Here is a 12,333-nt window from a genome sequence, read left to right as displayed (position 1 = left end):
CACAAGAATATATAGGTACATATGTAACAATAGGTCAAGCAAAAGAATAATTACACAGGCCGACATGATTTTTGGTGAGGTTAACTTGAGAGGTGTTCTTAACTAATTCGATTACGCTGATGCTGACTGCATACTTGGTTTGTGTCCATCACATCCAGATTTTGTGAAATCAGTGGTTCTGGGTCTGGAAAATAGGGACCAAAAAGTATACTATAGAAAGATACAAAAACCAGAGGGCCGGGGCTAACTTCGACCGCGTCAAAGTTTGTATACCCTTGCAACTTTTTTGGTAAGTTTTTCCTTACCTATAGCCATCAAAGTGGAAAAACGTTTAAGCTAAAAGAGCTAATGTGTCCGAAAGAACGGCCTACAATCTTAGCATAAGAAATAACGAAGATATTGATCAAAGTCACTGTTTTCCACCGATCGTTCCTATGGGAGCTATATGATATAGTAACCCGATCTTTATCAAATTTAGCACAGTCATTAACAGATATATTAAACTAACAAATGTTTAATTTGAAAGCAATCGCGTCAAAAGTAACGAAGTTACTGACAAAAGTCACTGTTTTCGAAAGATCGTTCCTATGGGAGCTATATGATATAGTAACCCGATCTTGATCAAACTTGGCATAGTCGTTTATATCTGTAATTAACTGTAATAGCTAAGAAAATAACGAAGTTATTGAGAAAAGTCACAGTTCGTGACTTTGCCATTTGTATGGGAGCTATATGATATAGTGATCCCATCCGGCTGAGCGAGATATACAACGCCTGCAGTATATACAAGCCTACATGCAAAATTTCAGCTCTGTAGCTCTTACGGTCTAGGAGGAGTTTGCGTTGATCCAGACGGACGGACGGACGGACATGGCTATTTGAACTCGTATCGTCGTGCTGATCAAGAATATATATACTTTATATGGTCGGAGATGCTTCCTTCTATGCGTTGCACACTTTTGACCAAAATTAATATACCCTTTTCAAGGGTATAAAAATAACAACATATTTAACAGATTTTAGAATATCCTGTGTAGGAAGAAAAAACTCTTGTTTGCAAAAATTGCTAAAAAACAGTTTGTTAGACTCATATGATTCCCATAATTCTTTAAAATTAAAAAGCAGACAATTCGTGGAATCCCTATAGCTTACTTTTTGGTTCAAATTTTAATCATTATAGAACCATATCCAAAGTATAAGAAATTATGCATTGTAACAAAAAACCAGAGGGCCGGGGCTAACTTTGACCGCGTCAAAGTTTGTATACCCTTGCAAGTTTTTTGTGTAAAAGGTCTAATGCTTGCGAAAGAACGGCTTAGGAAATAACGAAGTTATTGATCAAAGTCACTGTTCACCACCGATTGTTCCTATGGGAGCTATATGATATAGTCGTCCGATCTTAATCAAATTTGGCACAGTCATTAATAGATATGCTAAACTGAGAAATATAAATTTTTATGACAATTGCGTTAAAAGTAACGAAGTTATTGACAAAAGTCACTGTTTTCGAAAGATCGTTCCTATGGGAGCTATATGATATAGTCACCCGATCTTGATCAAATTTGGCATAGTCGTTTATATGTGTAATAGCTCAGAAAATAACGAAGTTATTAATAAAAGTCACTGTTCGTCACTTTGTCTTTTGTATGGGAGCTATATGATATAGTGATCCGATCCGGCTCAATCCGAGATATACAACGCCTGCAGTATATACAAGCCTACATGCAAAATTTCAGCTCTGTAGCTCTTACGGTCTAGGAGGAGTTTGCGTTGATCCAGACGGACGGACGGACGGCCATGGCTATTTGAACTCGTCTCGTCGTGCTGATCAAGAATATATATACTTTATATGGTCGGAGATGCTTCCTTCTGCACACTGCGTTGCACACTTCTGACCAAAATTAATATACCCTTTTTGCAAGGGTATAAAAATAACTCTTTGATATTCTGTAAATTTCTTTTAAGTCATACCTTATATTTTAAAAGGTTAAAACAATAACGTTTTAAGTATAATATTATGTTTATATTATGTAACAAAATATTGGAAATGTGGTCATTTTGAATCATTTCAATGCATTTTTTCGAAATCCTGACGTGATAGACTAAGTACAAGGCCGTGATCAGCACCCCTTAATTACTATACAAGACATATTGAACTTAAAAAACTTTTTCATGACCACAAAAATGTCGGCCTGTGTTATTGAACAAAAATCAATCTTAAATTTGCAACCAAAAGACACTGACGTGTCTGTCTACACCTATTAAAATAAAACTGAAACACGGTCATTACCATCCCCTAATCCATTCACCCTTATTTCGCTACAAATACTAGGAAATATTCATTCTCAAAAGGTGCCAGCAAATCTTAATGAACACAAATACTATTAAAATCCAGAGGGCTGTGGCTAACTGCGACGAGCCGAAGTCTATTTTACCTTTCCTTACCTATTGTTACCGTTAATGTAAAAAAGGTTTCATTTAAAAAGTTTAAATTTTGCGAATGAACAGCCTACAACCTTAGGCTGGAGCAGTCTGCGGACACGCTTTTTTATCAAGCCCCTGCGACACAAGAGGAACACTTAAAAGCGGTAGAGGAATGGCTAGCAAACTGGCATATCCGTGTCAACAACCAGCAATGCAAATATGTTCCACACACGCTGAACAGACGAAGCTGACCAGTTAGAATGCTAAACAGCGTACCATTTACCCAATCCGACGACGTCATTTATCTTGGTATCCACCTAGACAGAAGTCTAACTTGTTGCAAGCACATCCAAACATCTAAAATAAAAGCAACTTACTTACATTGGATCATCAATGCTAGTATAAAATTCTCCTATACGGCTCCGTACTGAAACCCATTCTGGCTTTCGGAACCGTACTATTGAGTACCAGCGGTACTCAGGCGCAGTCCAAGATTCTAGAAACAATCACTGGGACTCCGTGGTACATACAACATTCAAAATGATCTAAATATACCTAGCGTGAAATCTGAAATAGGCACTCAGCAACTAAAGTATTCTGCAGCACTGGAAGCACATCGAAATGCTCTTGCCAATTCCCTTACGCGAACTCATAACAGAACTCGTTTTAAGGGAAGTGACAGACCAAGATATATCTCAAGCATCTTGTTAGGCTTTAAGTTAAGAGAAGACTCAACAAAAAAATTAAACGTGTAAAAATGACGTACGTAATTGTCTCGACGACTTTGGTATTCCATTTAAATTTATAATAACAAATGCATTTATGTATCTATAAAAAATTCTGTTCACATGCTTCTTACAAGCATAGTTCAGTATCTCGTTCACTCAACCATATAAGCACCGTAGCGCCCGCAACCAGCGACTATTATTGTCGGACTTTGATCAAATTTGGCATGCTGCAGGATATTGAGATCAATTTTAAATGTGCAAAATTTTATTTTGCACAAGGTAGAAAATTAAGGGAGACAATCAAATTACGAGGCGGAAAGGGGCGTGGCGTAATCTTTATATAGACAATATGTGCGCATTTACTAAGCAAATATATATACAAACCAGAGGGCCGTGGCTAACTTCGACTGCGTCAAAGTTTATATACACTTGCAAGTTTTTTGGTTAATCTTTCATTACCTATAGCCATCAAAGTCGAAAAACGTTTTATCTAAAAAGGTTGCGAAAGAACGGGTTACAATCTTAGTATAGGAAACAACGAAGATATTGATCAAAGACACTGTTTTACACCGATCGTTCCAACGGGAGCTATGTGATATAGTCACCCGAACTTTATCAAATTCGGCACAGTCATTAACAGATATATTAAACTAATAAATGTTAAATTTAAAAGCAATCGCGTTTAAACAATAGCTCAAAAAATAACCAAGTTATTGAGAAAAGTCACTGTTCGTGATCCGGCTGAATCCGAGATATACAAACAAGGAACCGTAATCATTATAAGTTATATTAAAAAACTTATTTAATAATATGTACATTTCGATTTTTTAAAATTTTCTTCAAATAAGATCATTAATTTTGAGTATTTTATTTATTTATTTATTTATTTAGAGCTAACTTATAATTGAAATTATAGGCCAGCGTGTGTTTTTACGGCTATGGCCTTCAGCTCGTGCTTGTCTAGGTCTAGATATGTACAAAGATATTTACATAGATTGTTTTCTTAGTTTTAATTAAGTATTAACTTATTGTATGTGTAAGTGATGTTAATGTTTTACATGTTTTATATGTTGTGGTACAGGTTTGTGTTTTTAGGTATTGTAGAATTTTTAGCGTGTTTGTGGGTGTGAGGTTTGAGAGGCATTGAAGTGGGTTGGTGTTATTAAATATTGCAAGTCTTTGTGTTTCGAAGGAGTTGCAGGATGCGAGTATGTGTTCTATTGAGATGTTTTGGTTGCAATATGGGCACGTTCTGGGTGTACGTTCAATGTAGTATTTGTGGGTAATCTTTGTGTGTCCGAGTCTAAGTCTTGTTATTTTGATTGGTCTTTGCGTGCAAGAGAAAGTGGGTTGTTTTTGAACAGGTGGTATCTGTTGTGTTTGCTGTGATTTGTATTTTTGTACCAGGTGGAGGTTTCTGATAAATAGCTGTGTAGTTTCGATTGGTGTGTTTTTTTAATGTATTTCAATAAGTCTATTATGTTATAGTTGTTTTTAATTATTAGAGGTTCTTTGGCTGCATTTTTGGCGGCGGTATCTGCCTGTGTGTTTCCTAGTATTCCTACGTGTCCGGGTACCCATAGCAGTTTGAATTTTGGGAATGTTGCTTGTAAGGTGTTGCGTATGAGTGAGCTGTAGTAAACGCAGTTATTTGCGTTGTATATTGGGTTTATGGCGGATAAAGAATCTGAGCATATGCAGTATTTTCCCTTTTTGTTTTTGAAAATTTCTAGAGCTTCTGCGATTGCAATCGTTTCGGCAGAAAAGACAGACGAGTAGTGCGGAAGAAGGCTCGACTTTATGAGCGTTCCTTCATATGTGATGGCAAGAGTAGAAGCTGAGTAGGATTGGGAACCGTCGGTATATACATGTATATGTGTATGTGTATATGTAATATGTATATATGTGTATTTGTTGCTATCTTCTGATTTCTTTTCTTTGAATTTTGCCCGGTATATTTCTGGAAATGTGTTATTTTTGCAGAGATTTTGTAGGGTTGTTTTTTTTTTTTATTTCATTTAAAACATAATAACAAATAACAGATACATATATCATAATTACAATTAACAGATACATATGTCAGGTTACACAAGGGAATAAACATACGAAGTCGGGTACAAAGAAAAAAAGTATTACGGTTACTGCGGGACGACTTGTCGGTATTGCATCACAGACCGTGTACTTCTTTAATTCGCTGACCTTTCCCTCTCCAACTGCCTAAGCTTGGAGTTTGCGACCATCATCCTGGCGAGGTTATTCTGCGTCACCGGCTCGCTCATGCTTCCTCGACACCCATTGTATGATGTCCGGGATTAGTGCATGAGTCCACCTTCCCTTGGGTGAGGAGTCCCACCTCTCTTGCCATCTGCGCATGGAGTGCTGCCATGCCATGAGCCGCGCCAGTCCTCTTGGTTGCGTCATGTTGCTGCCACTTGATTGGCTTGATGCTATAAACGTGGCCGACGCAATTGCCGCACATTCATCGATGGGAATCATTCCAGCGATCACCAGAGCTGCGTCATCGGATATGGTGCGGAAAGCGCTACACACTCTAATCGCACTTAGACGATGAATCGACTCGAGGCTCCTCCTGTAGCTCCTAACCTCCACACCTTTAATCCACGAAGGAACTGCGTACAGGGCAGTGGATTTTACGACGCTCGATAGTAGCAGGCGCCGTCCTTGCTTCGGGCCACGCGTATTCAGCAATATACGGGCTAGGGACCGGGCCGACGCAGCTGCCCTGCTACTGCAGTATTCTATCTGCTCCTTATTTAATGGCACGCTTGGATACCACGAGGGAGTCACCTGCTCTGATTCTTGCGGTTTCGACGCGCTTCCTAATGAGCTGCTAATGAGCACCGCCTCGGTCTTTTGCGCTGCAAATTAAAGTCCAGCGGCCGATAGCCAGTGGCCAACTTTGCCTATCGCCACGCTTCAATGCTCTTCGGCGACGTGAAGGTCCTTGGCCTACCAGCCCATTACCCCCCGTTCCCAAAGCACAACACCCTGGAACACATAACAGATAAACATTGACACAACCCTACAAAAGGGTTGCTTTGCTCGAGAATGGAGTCTTATCCGAGCACTAGTTCGGATTCAGAAAGGCCAGATCCACAATCGACAATAAACCGTGTGGTTCACCTGGCAGCTGAGGCAATCGACAGCTCTAGATGGAAAGGCGGCAGTAAAAAATACTGTATCGTGGTGACGCTTGACGTGAAGAACGCGTTTAACTCAGCAAGGTGGGATCGCATACTGGACGCGCTGGCAACATTCAATATCCCAAGCTATTTGATGAACTGCGTGCGGAGCTACTTTCGTGACAGGAAAATCCGATACTCAACGCATGATGGCCTGGAAGAAAAAGGGGTATCGGCTAGTGTTCCACAAGGATCCGACTTGTTGGAACACCATGTATGACGAAGTCCTGCGCCTTGAGTTCGAGCCACACACACACATTGTCGGGATTGCTGACGATTTCGCACTGGTGGTTTTGGCCAAGGACCTTCACGTCGCCGAAGAGCATTGAAGCGTGGCGATAGGCAAAGTTGGCCACTGGCTATCGGCCGCTGGACTTTAATTTTTTTGCAATCCATTGAGGTAGCTTCGGAAACTGACGATGGTGAGCGATCGGATCTGCTAAAGAAAAGGTATGCGGAAATATAATGGAGTATTGGGAGGTAAAGCGCTACGAATACCCAACTCTTTATCAGCTGGCCAAAGTGGTGCACTCGGTTCCCGCAACACCTTTTAGTGGTCCGATCCAGCTGAATTCGAGATATACAACCTGTGCACTATATACAAGCCTACATGCAAAATTTCAGCCCTGTGATTAACAGATATATTAAAGTAACAAATGTTTAGTTTGAAAGCAATCGCGTTAAAACTAACGAAGTTATTGACGAAAGTCACTGTTTTCAAGTGATTGTTCCTACGGCAGCTATATGATATGGTCACCCGATCTTGATCAAATTTGGCATAGTCGTTTAAATGTATAATAAACTCATCGATATTAAATTTACCGACAATAGCTCAGAAAATAACGAAGTTACTGAGAAAAGTCACTGTTCGTGACTTTGCCGTTTGTATGGGAGCTATATGATATAGTGGTCCGATCCGGCTGAATCCAAGATATACAACCCCTGCAGTATATACAAGCCTACATTCAAAATTTCAGCTCTGTAGCTTTAATGGTCTAGGAGGAGTTTGCGTTGATCCAGACGGACGGACGGATGGACGAACGGACGGACGAACGGACGGACATGGCTATTTGAACTCGTCTCGTCGTGCTGATCAAGAATATATATACTTTATATGGTCGGAGATGCTTCCTTCTATGCGTTGCACACTTCTGACCAAAATTAATATACTTTATACTATATATAAAGGGTATAAAAAATCTATGGAGGGGTAGTCCTTGAACTCCTTTTTAAGGATGTGCAAAAATGTTTTGAAAATATTTAAGACAGAAGCCGTTTTTCAAAGAGTTTTGAGTTTTATTTAGAGCGAAAAAAGTAAAAATCATTTTTAATCATTATTTTTGATTTTAATTTTTATTATCAAAAAAGATTTTTATGGTTAATTCTTATAAAATTACTCAAAATTAATGATCTTTTTTGAAGAAAATTAAAAAAAAATTGAATTTTTAAAAATCTTTCCAAAAATGCATAGATGGTATCGAATTAAATATATTGGTGTAATCTATTCTTTTCTAAGTCCTCTATAAGTAAATGATTTTTTCATCAAAAAAAAAAAAAATCATTATTTACGGTCCCTGGAAAAACCTATTCAATGCTTTTTTGCTTTCAACAATGGAAAATCTACGGCTCAAAAAGTTTTGATTTCTCGTTTACGAATATACATACATATATAAAGAGGGTCACACTAACCAGCGATCGAGGTGGCATCACACGCGACGTGTGGTGAAGAGAAAAAGTTGAAGTCGGATAGTTGTCACCAGAGTCCAGAGTCAACAGAGTACGGCAGAGTTATAGTTTAGATTCTGCCCAAACTCAGATAAGTAAATGATTTTTTCATTAAAAAAAAAAAAATTATTATTTACGGTCCCTGATACAAACTGTGCAGTATATATTTATAAGCCTACATGCAAAAGACGGACGGACGGACAGACAGTCGTCTTGTCGTGCTGATTAAAAATATATACAAGGTGGCGCAAAAGAGGTCATCCGGGCCAAAAGAAGTTATCCGATGTTATTTGGCTCTCATTATTTGGTCATTATGTTTATGCCATATGCCTCACCATTTAATTTAAAACTCTGAATCCAATGTTTCGCCGGGACTTGCCTCCATTAAAAGCAGCGATGACTTTGTCAAAATAATTCGTCCTTTCAAAATTAGGATGAGCCCCCAAATGTGAGTTGAGCGGGTTTACGACTAAGTTTATAATTTCTAGTAATTTAAAGTAGTTTGGTAGCGTTACGAGTATTTAAATTTCTTCGTTTAATCTGCTGCTTTCTCTCACTTCCGCTTCCATATCAAGTTTGAGAAAGACTTAAATATGTATGTAAGGTACGATGGAGAGTTACAGAGGTTTAACAGCAGCAAGCGGACAGATAATCATGAACAGCAGAGTATAACAGCGGAACAACAGAGAGTACAGCAGACAGCAGCAGAGAAGAGCACGGAAGAGAGACAGACGAAGACGAAGCAGCAGAGAAAAGAAGTGAACCGAAGCAGCAGCAGTAAACGACGAGAATATTTGTAACTTTTTCCAAACTACCTTTAAATTAAATTAATCAATAAGCTTAGTTGAGTAAGCCCACTCAACTCACATTTGGGGGTTCGTCCTAATTTGGAAAGTGCAAGTTATTTGGAGTTGTCCGGAGGTGTCTTAAATTTGGCCAGAGGAGTCTCAAAAATTTTTCCGGCTCTACAAACTCAGCAGGCTGGAATACCAATAGTGAAAGGGAGACAACAGAACTACCACAAAAGTTTTGCCGCGAATTTGCTGAGTGACGCTGATGAGAGGGACGGCAGTACAAACAAAGCGTTCTAGAATACCAATACCAAATGGCAGACGAAGCGGGTGGCGAGTTGAACTGGATGAAGTTGCATCTGGAGGCGACGTTAGTGCTACTGGAATACAGGCCATGGCTGATAACACCAAAATTCTGCAGGAACTGGTGCAGTTGCTCGCTTTGAAAGTGGGACAGTATCTTCTACAGATGATAAAGATGGCAGCGTTTGATATACTCTGATATACTAGATATACTTTCTATAGTTGCAAATCTTTGTATAAGCGCGTTGCCGAAAGATCGGCGAAACCTTTTTTGGCCAATGGGACGAATCAGAAGAGATCGCTTCATGTCTCAGATAAGAAAAAGCACTGCTTTAATTGTGGGTCAGTTGAACATTTTCGTAAGGATTGCGATGCCGATACGAAATGTTTCCGGTGCAATAAAGAGGGACATATGGCGAAAGATTGTCCTTGCTTAGATGCAGACATTAATGTTGTTCGTGCCGCAACACGTATGAAGGCGATAGCTGTCAACGGAGTCGAAGTGGAGTGCTTGGTGGATACGGGAGCCGATGCATCCCTTGTGACAAAGACGGTATTCAACAATATTCCAGGCGTCTTGATAAAGAGTTGGACTTCGAGGCTGCGATGTCTAGGAAACAATATGATACGTCCAGTTGGATGTATTGAAGCAGAGGTTATCGTTGATCAGGAGACCTCTTCGCACGAATTTGTTATTGTTGGGGATAGAGACATTGAATTTGACGCGCTGCTCGGATTTGATTTTATATTTAAAGTCGATCTCTCATCATCGGCAGGAGGATACAAGTTTTCTTACCCGTAGGGGCAGAAAACTTGTAAGGAGATAAACCAGATAAGTATTTTCAACATTAGTAATACAAATGATGAAATCGATGCTCCTCCACAGTATGCGAAAGATGTTAAACGGCTGATTCAGAACTACAAGTTGGCAGATGCTGTAGCAGAAGTACCTGTAAGGCGAAAAACAGCTAGTTTTCGTCAGTCCTCATGCCGATTGTCAATAGCTGAGAAAATCGATGTGAAAGAGCAAATCGATTTGCTCGAAAGGCAAATTTTCGAGTCGCGTGAAACTTTGACCAAAGAGGCAGCGCTGAGAAAATTTCTTGAAGATCAATGGCAGGACAGAGTCTACGTGAAAAGTGTGCCGAAGCATCTTAACAAGCCTCAGATTTGGCTAGTGCGAAAGCTCAGCTGGAGCGACAGGTGGTTAGCCTGAAGAAGGTTTATGAGCAGCTAAGCGCTGATCTGCAGGAAATTCGATCCACATCTCAGCTTTAGATGGCAGCCGTGCAAGCAGACCTAGATAAGCGTCACGAGCAATCAAGACGACTACAACAGATTTTCTGTCAAAGACCGATTAAATTGAGGCTAAAGGAGGCAATCAGGTCAATGTTGAACACGGACAACAGTCGGAAAAAAAAAAAACGCAGTGGCGCGAGGAGCGACATTTGTCATGGAGGAGAAACAAAATGAAACCAAGCAATTGGAGGAAAAGAATGCCGAAACCATAATCAAGCTAGAGCTGGCCAATTCGGCAAAGGAACGTGTTGCGCAGGAGCTAAAGGAATAGAAGCATCGAGTAGCGCAGCGAGATGAACAGTTCGTGAAACTTGAAGAAGAGATGTACCAAGGTTTGAATGAAGAACGGCAACTAATGAGGCAGAACGCGAAAGCTAAAATTATACAAGCGCAGAAGTCTTATAAGAAGCACTTTGACAGTAAAAGAAAGCCAGAGGCCGGATATCAGTTTGTTGCAGGAAAAAAACTGTCCAGCGAATATTTAGGTCCAAGTGAAGAGGAATGGTAGATACGACGTAAGGAAAGCAGCGGAACAGGCGAAGGGAAAATGTGGCGCTATAGGACAACGAAGACGATTTATCATCTGGGACAGATGAATGATCATGAATGGCCGAATGTAAGGTACGATGGAGAGTTAGAGAGGTTAAACAGCAGCAAGCGGACAGATGATCACGAACAGACGGAAGAGAGACACAGTTGAAGTTGCAGAGTCGACAAAGCAGCAGTGAGAGAGGAAAAAACTGAACCGAAGCAGCAGCAGTAAACGACGAGAACAATTGTAACTTTTTCCAAACTACTTTTATATTAAATTAATCAATAAACTTAGTTGAGTAAGCCCACTAAACTCACATGTATATGTATACTTGTAAAAGGGTGTTTGGAGCTGAGCTATTTATGTTAAACGATTTTGATATGAATATACTACTGTAATACTACCAGACTCAGTATTGTGGCCTCATAATCTAGAAAAGAAACCAAAAAATTTTGGGTGGTTAACATGGGGAACTGCCCCCACTGGGAAATTTTCAGCTGAAATCGCAGCAAATTTATTATTATGTCGCACAGAACCCTGATATAAATCTATATATTTACAATTTTATATTTGACTACAGTTCTAACCTGGTGCTGATGGAATCTGATAACGTTATCCGCTGTTTTGGAAAATGTGTTAGCCTTCTTGAAAACCATTCTTTGGTTTGGATTGAGTATGGATCATTTGCTTATCTAATAAGTTCTTATTGCTCAAGAACTTTAAAGAACACAACTTTAGAGAAATCTCCCAGGTATGTGCAAGTAGCGGAATAAAAATAAATTATTAGTATGTATGTTGTACGTATAATACATTAACGCGATATTTCACTGTTGAGCACTATTTTGTGTATACTACTACTACAACTTGGTTGGCACGCAAGTCAGTGACCGATTTGGTTTTCTTACAGGATATATCCCACATTTTGTAGGTAATATAATAATTTAACTCTTCAACTCTTATCGCAAAGATATTCCGAGCTCCCTGTTGTCCTGTTACCACACAGTGTACACAGAGTATCTAAGGTTACTACCAAAGGGCTTTATTTTGTCATTTTATAACCTGAGCCTTTATCCCTCTCTGGCTTGTCGTCAGCTTTATATAGGCGTTCTGCCCTGTGTGTTTTTATGAGCCCTTACATTTTACCTACTCATTCTTTTTATTAAAATGCGTAAACTTCAAACAAGAACATGTTGACCACCGCATGTTTTCGATGCTCGACGGCAATACCTACAAACGAACGTTTTAAATCAATGCAATCGAGACTCCGCTCAACGCGACAACGCGCACTTTTGGATTGTGTCGCTGACCCCACAAAATGCTACCTTAAG

The 12,333-nt window shown here is 39.6% G+C and overlaps 1 long non-coding RNA gene across 1 annotated transcript in view; it reads left to right on the top strand.

Annotated features, from left to right (window-relative positions):
* LOC124459973 overlaps positions 1 to 11,769 on the top strand; it is a 37,239-nt gene extending 25,470 nt beyond the window's left edge. The window contains exon 2 of the long non-coding RNA XR_006953931.1: positions 11,586 to 11,769. This is a non-coding gene — a long non-coding RNA (uncharacterized LOC124459973). The remainder of the gene's footprint in view (positions 1 to 11,585) is intronic.
* The last annotated feature ends 564 nt before the right edge of the window (positions 11,770 to 12,333 follow it).

This window comes from Drosophila willistoni (genome assembly GCF_018902025.1).
Source record: "Drosophila willistoni isolate 14030-0811.24 chromosome 2L unlocalized genomic scaffold, UCI_dwil_1.1 Seg168, whole genome shotgun sequence".
Lineage (NCBI taxonomy): Eukaryota > Metazoa > Arthropoda > Insecta > Diptera > Drosophilidae > Drosophila > Drosophila willistoni.
The sequence above is the reverse complement of the archived record's forward strand: the minus strand, read 5'-3'. Positions and strand labels throughout refer to the sequence as shown.